We start from the raw sequence: 16,601 nt of genomic DNA on the forward strand, positions 1-16,601 counted from the left end.
ACGGTTGTCTCTGGAGCACCTCTCTCCTTGCTGTTCCTCACCACGTCTCTCCCTCCAGTGTGCCAAGTACACTCTCCTTTTATACGCTTCAGGGGCTCCACCCCTGAAGTTCTCCGGACCTGGGTGGGCGCAGTCTCAAACCAGGCCTGGACTGCTCCTTGCCTCCTCTCTTTGGGGAAAGGGCAAAGCCTTGCTTTCCCTGGCTTGCTTCTGCTTGGCAGATGGGCTCCACCAATCAGAACTGCAGACTCTCGAGCCCAGGACTCATCCGGAGCTCAAGAGGTAAGTGTGCTATAAGTGGAACGTGGCAGAGTATGCTTCTTGTGCTGCAGATAAGTTAGACCCCACTGTGCTTTAGGTAGTCCAAGCCTAAGCCCATTTCTTCCTCATCTGTTTTTAGAGAGATGACATCAGTATGTGAGACGGTGGAACTGCGGTTCTAGGCAACTTGACCTTCGTGTAGCTTTTCAGATGTTCCTTATTCATAGTTTTGTCTGACGTACAATAAAAGACCAGTGGGCCACAGAGATATGGCCCATCTGTCACTGTTTTTTGAGCCCTTATCCCTAACTTAGGGGTGTCAAATGCAGGCTGAGTAGGCAGGCTGAATGAGAGAACATGGGGCTGCTTGTGGACTGGACAACCCATCTTTGAATCCAGTCTGTGGGGCTCCTTGCCCCAGTTACAGGAGCCATTGCATCAGGATCAGCAAGCAGGTGGCTACCCCCATTACTGTTCAAGCTATGCTGTCAACTGCTGCTGTTTTTAAGCCACCAGCAGAGAGTGAAAACACTAAATTTGGTAGGGGTGTTTGCCCCCTGGGTGCTGGCTGTGTGGGCACAGCAGTTCTAGCAGCTGTGAAGACAGGACTGAGTGGCAGCAGTGTTAATTCATTCACTGCCGGCAGCTGTGGCCAGAAGCCCTATGGACTGGATGACTGACGGGATCAGGCCAGCCAGATCCAGCCCATGGGCTGTATGTTTGACACCCCTGCCCTAGTTTGATTTTTTGAATGAAGAGGACACAACCCAGGTGTTCTCAACGCATGGACTTTTATTTCAGTTGACTCAGGATGACTGCTGTATAGTGTTGGGCATTAGGAAGCACAGCTATTGGGGTTCTTCAAGGCATAGTTTATTCCTAGGTCTAAAAATTCTTTAACTGTAATGAAATTTGAGGAGCATGGTGCTTTAGCTGTGCTACTTCTACTGATGTTGTTTCTGCAAGTCATTAGCAAGGAGAACAAAACCCAGAAATATTCCTGCCTTATGTAATTGCCCCAGATTTGTTTCATCTGCCTAGCTTGTTTTCATCCAAACTGATTAAGGTAGTTATGAAATCGTTCCATGTCTTTTCTGTACATGAAACAGAGTAAATCAACTTATTTTTGTGTCAGGTTGTTTGCCTGGGGGTGATTTTACCCTCTCTTAATGCAACAGCAATGTTCACAGATGCTTTGAAATTTGTGTGTAAAAGACTCAAGCCTATATTCCCTTCAGCAAATTTATCTAAAACAGGGAGTAATATGGTGCTCTTAATTTAACAGGATTGGGTGGTAATAAAGAGAAGGGGCCAGAATTTTTTTTCAAGGATGGGAGGCGAACACTGCTAGTCACACATGGAGTTTTGTTAGTTTGAGATGTCTTGTCATTAGCGCTAGCTGGGAATTAAGGGACACACGTTTTCACTGCAAAACTGGTGATTTTATTGAAATGGAATCCCTTCATGGAAGGTATCAGTTTCAAGAGATCTTTCCTTGGTACAAGTACAACCCAGGGGTAATGTCATACCTGAGTGCCCTGGGTGGCAGTGCCACATGGAGCAGCATCACTGGCTGTAGTGCCAGTGGCACAATAGTGGCCAAGTAGAAGCTTCTCTTTCTGCCACCCACTGGGAGGCTGGAGCCCAGGGCTGTCACCCCCATTTGTTATGCTACTGAAGTACAGGATGGAATTTGTGGTCAGTATAGAATAGAAAGTAACCTAGCCCCAAATAGTCATATGGATGTACCAGTTGCTGGGGGTGCGAGAGGCCAAATTTCTAGTCTGTTCTTTGTTTGATTCAGATTGGGGATTTGAACTTGAGAGGTGAATGTATATGGATATGGCTAGCTTTTGAAAACATGTACAGAAGGGAAAAAGTGAGTTTAATTCTGATCAGTTTGGTCAAAAGATATGCTTTAGAAAGCCTTTGCCTCTTCCCTTCTCCTTCTCCCTCCCCCCCAAAAGAAAAAAAACAACAAAAACCTGGAGTGAATGGCTCAGGAGGCCTCTGTCCCATGTTCCTAACAGAAGACAAGAAATTACAGTAACAGTGATGGAGAACAACCAAACAAATGTACCACAAGATTAAATGCTGCCTTGATGGAGAGAAGCAAAGAGCAAAGCCTACTTTTTTTTTTTTCTTTCAAATTCTATTTAATGCAAGTACATTTGGACCAAATCCTGTCCATGGTAACTGGAGGAAGAACAGTAATTTCAGGTCTCAGTAGGGCTGTGTACACAACATGGTCGTGGACATGGTACTTGCATGACCTGGTGGTTGGTGTTCTTGAACTACCCAAAATTGGCTAGGTGGTGTGAGTGGTTGGCAGTGATCCCTCATGGTTGAGGATGACCATGCTCACGGGTAAAGCTAAGTGTTGTAAATGAGTCTCTTGATGGCTAAGAAGGATAATTCTGGGGCCTAGAGCTACCGACTGTCTGGCAAACACCACGAAGGGAGTGTTGAACCATGGATTCTTGGTCTTGTTTCCTTTTCCTTCTGTTTCTGCTGTTTTTTCTGCCTCCAGGGCAAGATGGTTTTCCTCAAAGAAAGATGCACCTTTTCACAAGGTGTTGCCAGGTAGCCCTGTCCCAGGTTAATTTTTCCCAATTTGTGGTGTCAATGCCACACTTCTTAATGTTCACCTTGAGGGTATCCTTGAAGCATTTCCTCTGGTCCCCATGTGTCCTTTGTCCTTGGCTGAGTTGGGAGTGTAGTAGTTTTGGTAAATGTGCATCAGGCATGCTCACAGTGCCCTGTCCACTGCAGCTGATGCTGAATAAATAACACTTCCACACTGGGGGCGTTGGTATTAGTGAGGACACTGGCATTTATGTGACAATCCTCCCACTTTATACCGAGGATCATCCAGAGATAGTGCTGGTGAAGGTGTTCCAGGCTTTTCAGGTGGTCTCTGTAGGTCACCCAAGCTTCATAGCCATAGAGAAGATTGGGGATTACCATGACATTATATGGTAGAAGCTTTGTTCACATCCTGATGTTGTGATCATTGAACATGCAATGAATAAGCCTTCCAAAGGCAGAGCTTGCACTTCAGATCCTATCCTGCATCTTCTTGTTGATATTTGCCTTCTTTGAGAGCTGCTGAGATATTCCAAGTGTTCAACGCTCTCCGGCTCCTGTCCATCAGTGAGGATCTTTGCTTGGGGAGTTGATTGGCCCAGAGCAGGCTGATGAAGCACTTTTGTTTTTCCAATGTTAAGGGTCAGTCCTAGGTACTGGCATGCTTGAGAGAAGTAGTTAAGGGCTGTTTGTAGGTTCTACTCCACATGTGAAATGACAGCACAGTCATCAGCATACTGAAGTTCTGCAATCAAGGCCAAAGTAACAAAGGCAGGAGAGATTGAAAAGGTTCTTGCCCATCCTGTACTTGATGCCAATACCATGTGGCAGATGGTCACGAATGAGCATCTTGATGACTGCAAGAAAGATAGAAAACAAGATTGGTGCAATCATGCAGCCCTGCTTGACTCCATTTTGAATGGCAGAAGGCTCTGTAGCAGGCCCACTGCATCGAATGGAGGCAGTCATCTGGTCATAAAGGAGTCTTAGGATGGTGATAAATTTCCCCGGGCAGCCAAACATAGATATAATCTTCCATAGCACCTCATAGTTAACAGAGTCAAAGTCTTTGGCAAATAGATGAAGGCCATATACAGTTCCTGGCGGCGCAAGCATTTATAGACCTTAGTATATGACACTGTTTGGAGAAAAGGATTTTTTTTTAAAGTTGGCATATATCACCAAGTGCAGAATGACTCTCACACAAATAAACGTGTTCCTATGAAACCGTAGATTCCAGGAACATCTTGATGAGGTTATGAGCTGTTGGCTAGTGCTAAATGATGGTCTCCCTCAGGGGTTTGGTTTTTTTCCAGTTCTTTTCAGCATATACACTAGCAACATCCTGCCTACAGCATGGTGTAAATTTCTTTTACGCTGATGATATTGCATTAGCCTCACAAAGTGGCTAATGCAAGGCAACAGAAAATTCCTCAAAAATGATTGGCACACCCTCGAGGACTATTTCTGAACTTGACACTTGAAACCTAATGCAGCCAAGATAGCTATTTCCTTGTTCCACCTTAACAACTCTCAGGCCAGTAAAATGCTAAATGTACAATTTTGTGGAACTAAAGTAATACACGAAAAGCCTCCATGTTACCTTGGGGTCACTCTAGATTGAACTCTTAGTTACTGCCACTACCTCAAATTACTGGCAAAAATACAGTGATGATGGTAAACATTATAGAGAAGCTCTCTGGAACTTCCTGGGGATGTGATGCTCATCCCCTTCATAGATCAGCCCAGGCCCTGGTATTCTCTACAGCTGAATACTTTGCTCCCATCTAGTGCCAAAGCCTTCACACCCACATCAGCACACAGGTGAATGCCATCATGCCAAGTAGTAAGTGGTGCTCTAAAATGCATGCCACTTCTGTGGCTTACAGTGTTATTGAATATCCCTCCCTCCATGGTGAGAAGGGGTTTGGCTATACTTTGAGAGTATGAAAGGATCATGGCTGACCCTGAACTGCTGTTGTATGAAGATATCGCTCACCCACCAAGATGCAGGCCTAAATCAACAAAACCTTTCTGGTTACACATGCTCCATCTTTTCATTGAACAGCCTGGACGCTGAAAGCTGCTGGCCCAAAATTTGGTCTGCAGCAACAGTGTGCAATAAAAATTTGGTCATAGATCTGCCCATCAAGCTTCTGGGTTTCTGCCTGCAACATAAATATTGGACTGCACTGAATCACATTTGTATGGGACATGGAAGGCGTGCCTATTTATTGAACAAATGGAGCATCAAGGACTCGCAGAACTGTTTATATGGTGAAGTACAGTCAATGAGCTACATTGCAAACTCTTGCCGTGAGTTTGCATATCATGGAGGGATTGAAGCAATCTACTTAGCCAGCCCAGATGTCATCAACTGGCTATCAAACCTCAACATACAGCTTTTAATTAACCTCCACCTTCTCATTGCTTGCTCTAGCCATACGAAGGAAGAAAAAGGTGGTGGTGTTCTTGGCATTTTTCCTGGATTTTCTGGGCAGCAAAAATCATGCCCATGGTGCCTCTTGGTGGCTAGGTAATATGTTGAGTATTCATTAGTAAAAAAGAGTGTATGCGTGATTTGGCTATCACAAAGACTCTGACCTCTGGTGGTGGTGATGGTGGCTGGCAGGTAGTGCTAGAAGTTAGTGGATGATGCACATACCTACCTGGGAAGTCCCTTTGTTCCCTCTGTGTGCTGGGAGGAGAATGCATGGGGGAGCATAGTCCTTCCATAAGCTCCACAAGGTCTAATGTAGCTTCATGCTTTCTCTAATACAGGGTTGTGGCTAATGGCACAATTTAGCTCAAAGCATATAAAACGTAGCTTAAAAAAAGTGCGCATGTGTTTACATATGTTCAGCATTCTAGTCTATAGGTTTCTGTAGCATATTCTTTCAACATGTGATATCTATCACAGTCCTTCAGTAAAAATTCCATTCCCCAAAATGATTTTAAAATATTGCTATAATTCATTTGGGAAATGTACAGAACAATTTCTTTCCTTCTAAGGTTGAAAGGTCCTTATCTAATGTTTCTAACAGTTCATCTGTTAGGTTCTCACTAGCTCAGATTGTGCCTTTTATTTCAAGAGAAATTGCTACAGATTTAATGAAGGGAACATTTTGAAACCAATTTTCAGGATTCTTTTTCCTAAAGGGATTAAACTGCTAATGTAAATGTTCACAATAAAGCAATACTCACACATATGATGAAATTCGAGATCCAATCACTATCTAGCATTCACACACTCGGAAAGAGTTGATTGAAATTAGTGCACCCTTCATGTGCCCCCGCCTTTTCTCTCAATTTGTCACACCATTGGGAACATCGAATAGAAATTTCATTGGATTTTAACTGACTTAACCCCTTTAGCAATCCTTGAATGGTTCACTTGCAGAGATAGTGACAAACCCTGGGTTTAGGGAGGGGAGAAGGAGCTTTTTGGCAGACCTGCATCAGGGCACAAATTTTAATGGCAAAAGATTTTCGCTGCTTTTAGTCTAGAAACGAAAAGACCTAAATGAGGCATTTTTCAACGCAAATGGAAGAAGATGGAAAATCCCATCTTTGGTCAAGGGGCATGTAGGCTGAAGATTTTCTTTCTTCTTGTTGTTCACAACAGGCTTCATCTTGATTTTGGTTCATCTTAAATCAGCTGATAAATACTGCTCAGTTTGGTCACAATCTCGTGTGTGTGTGTGTGTGTGTGTGTGTGTGTGTGTGTGTGTGTGTCCAGGAAAAAATATTTTACAATTTATTCTCGAAACTAAAACACTCCCATTCAGCTGCTCTGATAGAGAAGGAGCATTAAACTCTGCTGGTTTTTATAAAGCTTCTCAGATATCATCCGTATGAGGGAATTCTACTCATAAGTGCAGGTTATCCATGTGTGGTTTTTGACAGGGGATTAGTAAAAAGAGCTGCAATTCTGTAATGGGATATCACTGATTTATTTATTTATTTATTTATTTTGAGTGAATAAATGTTATCAGGGTTAAGTAAGCTATTTGTTTAACTAACGAACCAGGAAAATGTCTGGGATTTTAAAACGTCAGGACACAAAGCTGTCTGTGATAGTAGACAATGATGCTGAGGGATCATGCTGTCTCTCCTGAGAGAGAGGTGTTGTGGCTTACTTACTTGGGACATTATGGACAGAAGTTGATGATGAAAAGGGTGGTGATTATAGACTTTCAGGGCAGTTAAAAAAAATAGTTTGTGAAATGTTTGTGCAGATAAGACAAGCCTCTAAAAGAAGGCCTGCAGATTGATTAGGGGGATTTGAATCATTCAGATATTGATTGGAATTATATCCATGGCAAAATCTAAAGAAGACTTTTAGAAATACACTTGTGTAGGACTGCTTTATAATGCAATTTGTTGAATGGTCAATATAGCCAGAGGATATTGTGGACCTAATCTTTGGAAATGAACTAAGTGCTTTATGATTTAATAAGGTTGGAAAATTGGCACATCTCAGAGCCAGTAAACCTTCTAGTGATGTCTTCCAATTTGAAATACTTGTTAAGAGACAGCACTAAATGAAGCCACACAAAAGTGACTGTGAGGGACTGGGAAATGCCCCAAGGTGCTTGATTAGGATTTGTCAATTTGCAGCACAATGGACAGGATGATGGTTTGGAGGGATTGCAACTGATGTTCACTTCAGCTGTACCAAAATAAGGACACGAGTAAAGGGCACTAGATACCATTGTGGGGAACCGGCTTAAGGCAGGATGTAGGCAACGGTTGAGAGGCTTTAAATACACAATTGACTGTACAAACAAATCACTTTAAAGATCACTACGAGCAAATATGAATACTGAGCATGAAGAGCTGTGTGGCATATTTTAACTCAGGGTCAAGGGTTTTTCAAATACATTGAAATAGTATTCAATGTATTTGAATTGAACTAGTAGGTATGGAGGAGAACTGATTTGTGGGATTGTGGATACAAAACCAAAGAAAGAGACTGAGGAAACAGTGAGGGTTTTTTTTGAACACTTAATTTGTTTCTGTCTTTAAAGAGAAGCAGGAAAAAATATATGTGGAGCAGTCCTGGAGAGGGCTATGTTAATTTCCCATTCGGAGAGGGGCAAGTTAAGACAAGTGTAGAGACTGAATAGCAATGGAAATGATTATCAAAAGACAGGATGCTCTTCAGGGGGAAAAGAAAATAATTGTCCTTCCCTGCAGAAGTAACAAAAGCAGAAAACGAAGCCCCATCACTGAACTGGCTTAGTGTTTCTGCGAGAAGTCTGATTGCTAAGGACTGGGAAACAACACACAAAGAGGCTTTGTTGAATTGAAGTGCCATGAAATACAGGGATAGACTTTGGTCATGAGGATACATGCAGCTCCAATCAGGGGTGGGCTGAGGAGCGCCACTCCCCAGCATTTCAAGGAAGAAACTATGATGTGTTTAAGCTTCATTTCCCTCCAGGGTTTGCCTTTGTTTCTGGGGCAGTAATCTGTTGCTGGTCTGTATTGCTCATCTTTCCATATGCTGGCTCAGCTTTGATATCTAGTAAACAGGGTGTGTGTGTGTGTGTGTGTGTGTGTGTGTGTGTGTGTGTGTGTGTGTGTGTGTGTGTGTGTGTGTGTGGTCAAGGCGCTGCCAAGTCTCAGCTCCTCGCCCCCCTTGTTCCAAGGAGGGAGCAAATAAGTGTGGAACCTTGCTTGTTCCCATGTGCCGACTGGCTTATATAATGGTGCAAAGTGGACTCTTATTCCCCTGTTTGCAGTTGTATCTCAGCTCACTAAGAAACAAGAGATCACTGGGCTTCATATCAGTTATGTTTGTACTTGTATGTGTGTGTGGGGGGGGTGGGGGGGGATATTACAAGCAGTTCTGTAGGGTCCTAAAGAAGGACCACCCCAGGGCACATCCTTTAATTAGTATCTGCATAGTTTTGGATTGGAGCCTTGCCTTATCTAATTTGTTTTAAGACTTCTGTGTAAAGCAAGGAAATACATTGGAGGCTGTTGCTAGTTTTATCAAAATTGATCAGACGGTGAGATCTTTTTGGAAGGGACTGTGTCTGTCTTATGACTGTCGAGTGTCTAGCACTTATGCAGTACAAATAACACTTGAAAGAGAGAATTCCTTATAAGGTTAAAAAACAGGACTAGCAATGGACTGTAATTAGATTTTTAAAGAGGATATTTGAATATGAGATGCTTATACAGTACAGATCTATGTTTTGGGTGGCAACTTCATAAGCAAATGGTAAAGCTTGACTCATTTTACCTCAACTGGAAATGAGACATTAGTGAGGACTGTATTCAGATGGGGTTGGGTTCCTTAAGTGCCTGGGTAGGGTGCTAGAAAGTGCAGCTGAACTTCCAGTACCATAAAGTAATGTTAATGCAGGGTCAGACTCCTGTAAACACTGAGATCTCAACTCCCCAAAATCTTTTTGATCTCATAATTGTCACAGCAACCATATGAAAACATCCAGCTATAAAAGAGAGGTGATATTGTCACATACATAGGACAAGGTCCTTTCCTGTTGTGGATACTTTGCACCTCTCAAAAGCCATTTCTAATTGGACAGCTAAAATTTCTCCAGTTGGCAGAAGCGGCTCCTGTGTCAAGTAGCCCCTCCACTTGACCCTGGCGTAAGGAGTATGTCAGTGCCTGTCAGGTACAGTGTGGAGTTTGCATGCATCCTGCCAGTTCTCAGTTGGTGTATGGTCCCTTGGGGATGATAGCCAGGTGACCTGTCATTTCAAGATGCCTTGAAAGACTTGGGGAGTTAATTATAAACACCTTGACTGCTACTTCCTCCACAGATTTTTAACTCCGACACGATCTGCTTTCAGTCTGGAAGACGATGCTTCTTGTTTACAGCCTGCAGATCCTGGGATCTACAGTAAGAATTTTTCCAGTCCAGTGTTTCCTGGAACCACTTCCGTTTGCTTGCACTAGCCCTTCTTAAATGTTATGTATATGTTACAGAAGCTATATCTTTTATTTGTCAGATATAAAAGGCTGCCTGGCTATGTAGAAGTTTTGAAATTTCTAATACATTTCATACCTCCTACCTGACATTTTTTCTTTTAATCTTTGGCTAGTGGAAATATGTGTTTTGTTTTTTTTTACTGGAGTAATGGACCAAACTAGGGAGTATGTATTGGACGGAAGTCATGCAGCATCTGGGGGGAGGATTGTTGCAGAAAACTACCTGAAACCATCAGCCTGGTTTATGACTGCAGTTGGTTTTTCTGTTTGTTAGCTTGTTTTTTTTAAGGGTAAAATGAATATTGGCAGGATTCTGCAGAAGATCTGAACATTAATGAAAATGTGAGGCTGTTAATGTGTAAGACACTGATTATTTTCTGTTTTGGAGTTCTGTGTTCAAGCTTGGTCATGCTCCCCTCCATCTCCCCCCTGGAAAGATGCAATTGCTTTGGAAAAGATATAACAAAAAGTAATCAGCACGATTCTGACCCTTAAGAATCTCTCTCATGAGGAAGAGATGCAGTAGAGTCTTGATTTCTTTTATTTTTTAAATGAAGTAATCCCTAATTACATGTGGCACGATGCCCTCCTGCCACTTTGTTGAAATGACAGTCAGCAAAAAAGATAAACATTTAAATGTTTTACAGGGTACATTTCATCACCTCCACCTTCATTACTTGGGACTAAAACTGTCCTTGGCTTTTGGGATGGCAATAAAATGTGCCTCATAGTTGATCCAAATACAAAGAATGACGCGTAACAGAAACAAATGGAGCCTCCACAATATTTTAATATAATAAAAAGCTGTAGCACTTCCAGCTGTGTCTGTCTGTTCACATGTGCGGCCTGGAGCCTTATTGACAGACAGACACACAAGCAAGGCAGAGGCAGTGGGGACCAAGGTGTACTCTGCTGCACGGGGAGTGTGGTGGCAGGGGGCGTGGCTTGTGGCCCTGCAGGGGCCTGGCTTGCAGCCTTGTTGAGGGACACGGCATGTGGTCTCGGTGCCGCAGGAAGAGGGCACAGGGTGTGCGGGCAGCATCCACTAGCTGCAGCACATGGCTGCAGGGCAGGGCATGCTGTCCACACCTGAACCCCGCACGACACCCTGTGGCCGTGCTCCCCCCCATGGTGTGCGACTGCCAGCTGCAGCTGTGGGGTGCACTGGGTGGGGGGGAGCAGGGTAAACTGGGCGTGGGAAGGGGAGGGGGGTCATGGCAGCCTGCTGCAGCCTGATACCCAGCACACAGCACACACGTGCGTTGCTGCCAGCCCACCCCATCCTACGGCGGGACTCGCATGGCACCACGCCACTGTCAAAGCTGGGGCAGCAAAGTGGAGAGCAGAGGCTGCCTGCCCCATGCACAGACCGGGAGCCATGTGCCCCCCTGGCACCACCTCTGGAGGAGCCGCTGGGCTCTAAGTGTCCCATAGCCCAGCCTGGCTGGGGCCACATTGACCCTGACTGGAGCCTTGGCTGGGCCGGGTTGTGGGGCCATCAGAGCCCAGTGGCTCATGCAGGGGCATGGCGCCAGGGAGCTCAGGGGCGGTGTGGGCCTCACTTCCCTGGAAGGGCCAGGAGGGACTGGGGCTGAGGCTGCTTTGGCTGATCCTGGTGGGGGGGAGGGGCTGTGCTCAGGCTGGGCCAGGCTGTAGGGCCAGGAGACCCCAGCAGCTCCTTTAGGGCTGGGGGTAGGTGGCTCCCACCACTGTGCACTGCAGGGGGTGGCATGTGGCTGTGGCTGTGTGCGGCATGCAGTGTGTGCTGTGGGGGTTGTGTGACTGGGTGTGAGGTGTGGGTGGGTGGCGTGTGGCTGGATGGGTGTGGTGTGTGGCTGGGTGTATGCAGCTGGGTGGGGGGGTGTGGTGTGTGGCTGGGTGTGCGTGTGTGGCTTGTGGCATGCATCAAGTGTGGGGGTGTGCATGGGGCCAGATACAGAGCGGTGGGGGGTGTTGCACATGGCTGGACGCAGCGCTGTAGGTGGTGGCGCTCCATCCCCACTACCTGCCTGTCATTCTTGATGGGTACTTCGCTAGTATTTTAATAATAATGATCAAACCTTGAGCACAAAACGGATCTTGCAACTTTCAATGACTGGGCAGATTACTCAGCCCATGCAAAGCCTTATTGACTGCAGTGGAGCACTATGAAGGAACAGCAGTACACTTTGTACTACAATTGTAGGACCAGTGCCCAAATAAACAATGAATCACATAAACGGAGAGCCAGATGGGAATTCAAGCAATCATCTAGTCCCTCAACCCTCTTCCCTGAGGCAGAATCAAGTCTTTGTAGACCATCCCTGACAGATGTTTGTCCAATCTGTTCTTAAAATCTTGAGTAGAGCTGGAGGAATAATTCAAACAGCAATGGTCAAAAGTTGTCACGAATGAGAAAATGAGTTGGATTAGCTGCTCTTTGTGACCCTGCATTATCAGATGTTTGTGAGAGTTCAGGTGGTTAGTGTGTATTCAGAGAAAAAAACATCTCTAACATCCTGAAATCTGGATTAAGGTTAGCTGAGAACTAGTAACCGAACTACATTTTGAGTATTCACTATTTGTATGTGGTGGTCACTATAGGTGGTGGAAGGCCGGGGATAATGGGGCTTAGCTGTCCTGCCCCCACGAGTGACTGGTGCCTCCTGCATCTGGGGGGGCACCTGCAGAAGCTGCTGACCCTGTCAGGGGAGGCACCAGTCCTACCGACAGCTTCACTGTTGGCTGTCTGGGGGGCAAGTGCACCCCCTACCAGTCGCCTGTGCCTTCCCCCCCACAACTAATTTTGGAGCGGCCGGTGACAGCAGCAGCACCATGGTGTCACTGTCCCGCAGTGCTTGGTGCCCCTGCCAAGCACTGCTGCCACAGCGTTATGCCATGCCCAGTGCCCCTGTTATGAGCTTCTTCACCAGCATGCACTGAACCCTCAATGGCCTTCAGCTCCACCCCCCCCGAGTAATATTTTCGCCTCCCATTACCGGTGGTCTCCCATTCAAAATTTTCAGTCATCCAGTCAAGAACCAGTAAGAAAACTATGTCTTTAGTGACGCATGTAGTTAAAGTGAACAGTCTTCATAAAATACATAAGATAAGAATCATTTGCTTAACTAATTGACTAATAACAAGTATATTAAAGAATCAATCCTGATTTCTATCAATCATTTGGTGAGAGAGAGAGAGGTAAATTTGCTTGTAAGAAATAGTTTGATCAGCTCATATCTTGAGCAGGCAAACTGTTTGGGTATGGTTATTTCATGCTACAAAGACCAAAGGTAATATATGCTGGGAAATGGTCTTGCTTGGTAAGTTTGACTACTTGGGGTAAATGTTCCTTTGGAAGAAAAGCGCTGTAAGAAAGCAAAGAAGCTGGGAGTGTGTTAACATACATGTGACAGTCCTTTGGGGAAACTGGTCTTGTACTGTCATGTCATTATTTATGCTCCCTATTTCCTGGAGGTGATGACATCTCTTAAAATAAAAGTTTCCTTTAATTCCGCCCCCAAATGGCCTCCTGTAATAGACTCCAGAAGAGCCAGGCAACTCAAGACGCATGGTGAGAGGCAGCAACTGCTAAAGAAAAATATTTCAATGCTTCTTAAAGCATGAAAAGTAAATTGGTAATGCAAAAGTGAAATGCATTTGGAAATTGTTCATTTGTGCTGGGCTTGAACTAGGTAATCTGCAAAGTCCCTTCTAATCCTATGGTTCTATGATTAAACATGGTATGCTCTGCTGTGAAGAGTAACTGGATGGTATTTTGAACTACTGATACACTGATATATTTTGGTCCATCAGCATTACATTTATCCATATATAGTTATGTACTATGTGTTAGAATATTTTACTCTGTTAGGAGAATGGATGGCTAACATTAACAGTCCAGTAACAAAACATTACTTCCAACTGGAAACTGAAGAACAATGCTATTTAGTAAGATTTCATAGACATTCAGGGTGGAAGGGACCCTGGAGGATCATCCAGTCCAGCCCCCTGCCCCAGGGGCAGGAAGTCAGCAGGGATCGTAGAATCCCAGCAAGATAAACATTCAAATGTCTTTTGAAGGTGTTCAGAGTAGGCGCTTGAACCACCCCCGATGGCAGTCTATTTCAAACCTTGGGGGCTCGGACAGTAAAGAAGTTCTTCCTTATGTCCAGCCTGAAACGGTCATGGAGGAGTTTGTGACCGTTTGACCTTGTCACCCCTTGGGGCACTCTGGTGTACAGACGTTCCCCCAGATCCTGGTGAACACACCAATAAACTTATAGGTGGCCACCAGATCACCCCTGAGCCTGTGCTTTTCTAGGATGAAGAGTCCCATGGCTCTCAGCCTCTCATCATAAGGTCTGTTTTCCTGACCCTGGATCATGTGTGTGGCTCTCCTCTGCACTCTCTCAAGCTTCTCCACATCCTTTTTGAATTGTGGAGCCCAAAACTGGACACAGTACTCCAGCTGTGGCCTCACCAAGGCTGAGTACAACGGGAGAATGATGACCTGGGATTTGCTTGAGAAGCATCTGTGGATGTGTGAAGGAGTGAGACAGAACTTACAGCATGGAGGGCTGGCAGGGCTGCAGCTGCAGCCCGGAAAGGAAGGAAAATACCCACCCAATTTCTGGCGCAGCATCTCGCTCAGGATTGGTGGAGGGAGGCCGCTCAAAGGTATTTCCAGCCCCGGAGAGGGGCAGAGAGGGGTCGCTACCTTGCAGGCCGCAGGGAGAGCGGAGTGACTGAGTGTCTGGGCAGGCAGAAACTGCAGAGCGTGCCTGAGGAAGGCTGTGGGAGTGACCCTGAGGCAGGTGGATGCCTACAAACAAGTGGCTAGTGGTATTCTCTGGAGCAGAGCTGCAGCTGAGGATCCAGAGCGAGGAAATCCACAAGGCCTGAGAGAGTCTCCAGACTGGAGTTTTTCCAGCAGAGGACCTGGAGGAGGGCCTGAAGGAAAAAATCTACAGTCACAGGTAGAGCCTTCCTGCACGGGGCGGGGGAGACCCTGAAAGACTGAACCTTCATAGGGGTGCAGGGCAGGCTTGCACACAGCAAAGAATGGACTAAGGGCTTGTTTGCCTGAATTATGGTGATTGGGAGGTTGAACACCTGATCATGAGAAAAGGGGACATTGCCAGAGCCTGACAAGAAGGCTGAGAAACAGTTGGGGTTTTCTGTGATTTTTTTTTTTTTTTTGCTGTTTATTCTTGATTTTTTTTGAGCACAGGTCAGGACCAGCCCCTGGAAGGGTGTACCCAAAAGAGGCACTAGGACACCCTGGGGTAGGGGCAAATAAGGTTACGACAGGCAGCACTGCAACCTGGTGGAAGAATATCGTAAAACACCATCTGGAGAGGCTAGGCTAGGGTAAAGGGGAAGTTTGGAGCCCCATGGAAGACACGGGGATCAAGACCAGGCAGGATCACCGTGGGCATTGCCTCCTGGGAATATATAAGTAATCAAAGTTGTGGCAGGCGAGAAAACGTAAGATCCATTTCCTGGCAGACCTGGTGATTTAGAGCCGAGGTCTACCCTGTTACCACCCGTAGGCAGATGAGCGCAGTGCACTACTAGCAAGCCCTATAATACCTCCAGATGTCACAGGATGCAAGCCAGCATTTTGCTCTCTTTACTAGCCGCAGCATCACACTGAAGGCTCATGTTCATCTTGTGGTTGATCATGACCCCCAAGTCCCTTTCGTCCATAGTGCTAGCCGGTGTAGCACTGCCGAGCCTATAAGCATGCTGCAGGTTTTTCCTCCCAAGGTGGAGAACCTTGCATTTTTCAGTGTTAAACACTATCAGGTTCTTGTCCGCTCATTTCCTGAGACTGTCAAGGTCAGCCTGGATCACCCTCCTGTCCTTGGGTGTGGACGCTTTACCCCAGAGATTGGTGTCATTGGTGAACTTGGCCAGTCTGCTTCTGATACCAATGTCCACATCATTAATGAAGATGTTGAATAGGATAGGCCCAAGAACAGAGCCTTGAGGGACCCCACTGGTCACAGGGCACCACAATGATTGACTTTCATCAACCACCACCCTCTGGGTCCTACCGCGTAGCCAATTCCCCAGCCAGCGGATCGTGGTGAGGCCGAGGCCGCAGTTGGCCAGTTTTGCCAAGAGGTGATCATGGGATACCAGATCGAAGGCTTTTTTGAAATTCAGATATACAACATCAATCTCTTTTCCCTTGTCCAGGTGATAGGTCACCTGGTCATAAAAGCAAATAAGTTTGGTGAAGCAAGACCTACATGCAACAAACCTGCACTGGCTATCCCTCAGGATGTTGCCATTAGCCAGTCCATTAAGAATGGCCTCTTTGATAATCTTTTCTAAGACCTTCCCTGGGATAGAGGTCAGGCTGATGGGCCTGTAGTTTGCCGGATCCACTTTCATCCCTTTCTTGAAGATAGGCACCACATTGGCCTTCTTCCAATCTTTGGGTACTTCACCAGAGCTCCAGGAGCTCTCAAAGATCTGTGCCAGGGGCTATGTTGCTCACCAGCTCCAGGAGTACCCTGGGGTGTAGACTGTCAGGGTCGGCTGACTTGAGGGTGTCCAGCCTCTCAAGGTGTTCCTTCACGAGGTCACCATTGATGGAAGGTAAGGAATCTCCCTCACCCGGGCCTCCCTGTCCCGTAATGGGCAGAGGCATCCCATGGGACTGGTGAAAGACCAACACAAAGTACCCATTTAGCAAGTTGGCTTTTTCCTGGGCGTTGGTTGTCAGTTGTCCCATCTGATTTAGCAGGGGTCCAATGTTGCCCTTGCTTTTTCTCTGGCTCCCCACATATCTAAA

At 45.8% G+C, this 16,601-nt stretch overlaps 1 long non-coding RNA gene across 1 annotated transcript in view; it reads left to right on the forward strand.

The window, feature by feature from the left end:
- Window positions 1-10,620, forward strand: part of LOC132248439 (uncharacterized) — a 70,875-nt gene extending 60,255 nt beyond the window's left edge. Inside the window, exon 3 of the long non-coding RNA XR_009459634.1 lies at window positions 9,646-10,620. This is a non-coding gene — a long non-coding RNA (uncharacterized LOC132248439). The remainder of the gene's footprint in view (window positions 1-9,645) is intronic.
- Window positions 10,621-16,601: the final 5,981 nt, after the last annotated feature.

This window comes from Alligator mississippiensis, chromosome 2 (assembly GCF_030867095.1).
Source record: "Alligator mississippiensis isolate rAllMis1 chromosome 2, rAllMis1, whole genome shotgun sequence".
In the NCBI taxonomy this organism is placed as follows: Eukaryota; Metazoa; Chordata; order Crocodylia; family Alligatoridae; genus Alligator; species Alligator mississippiensis.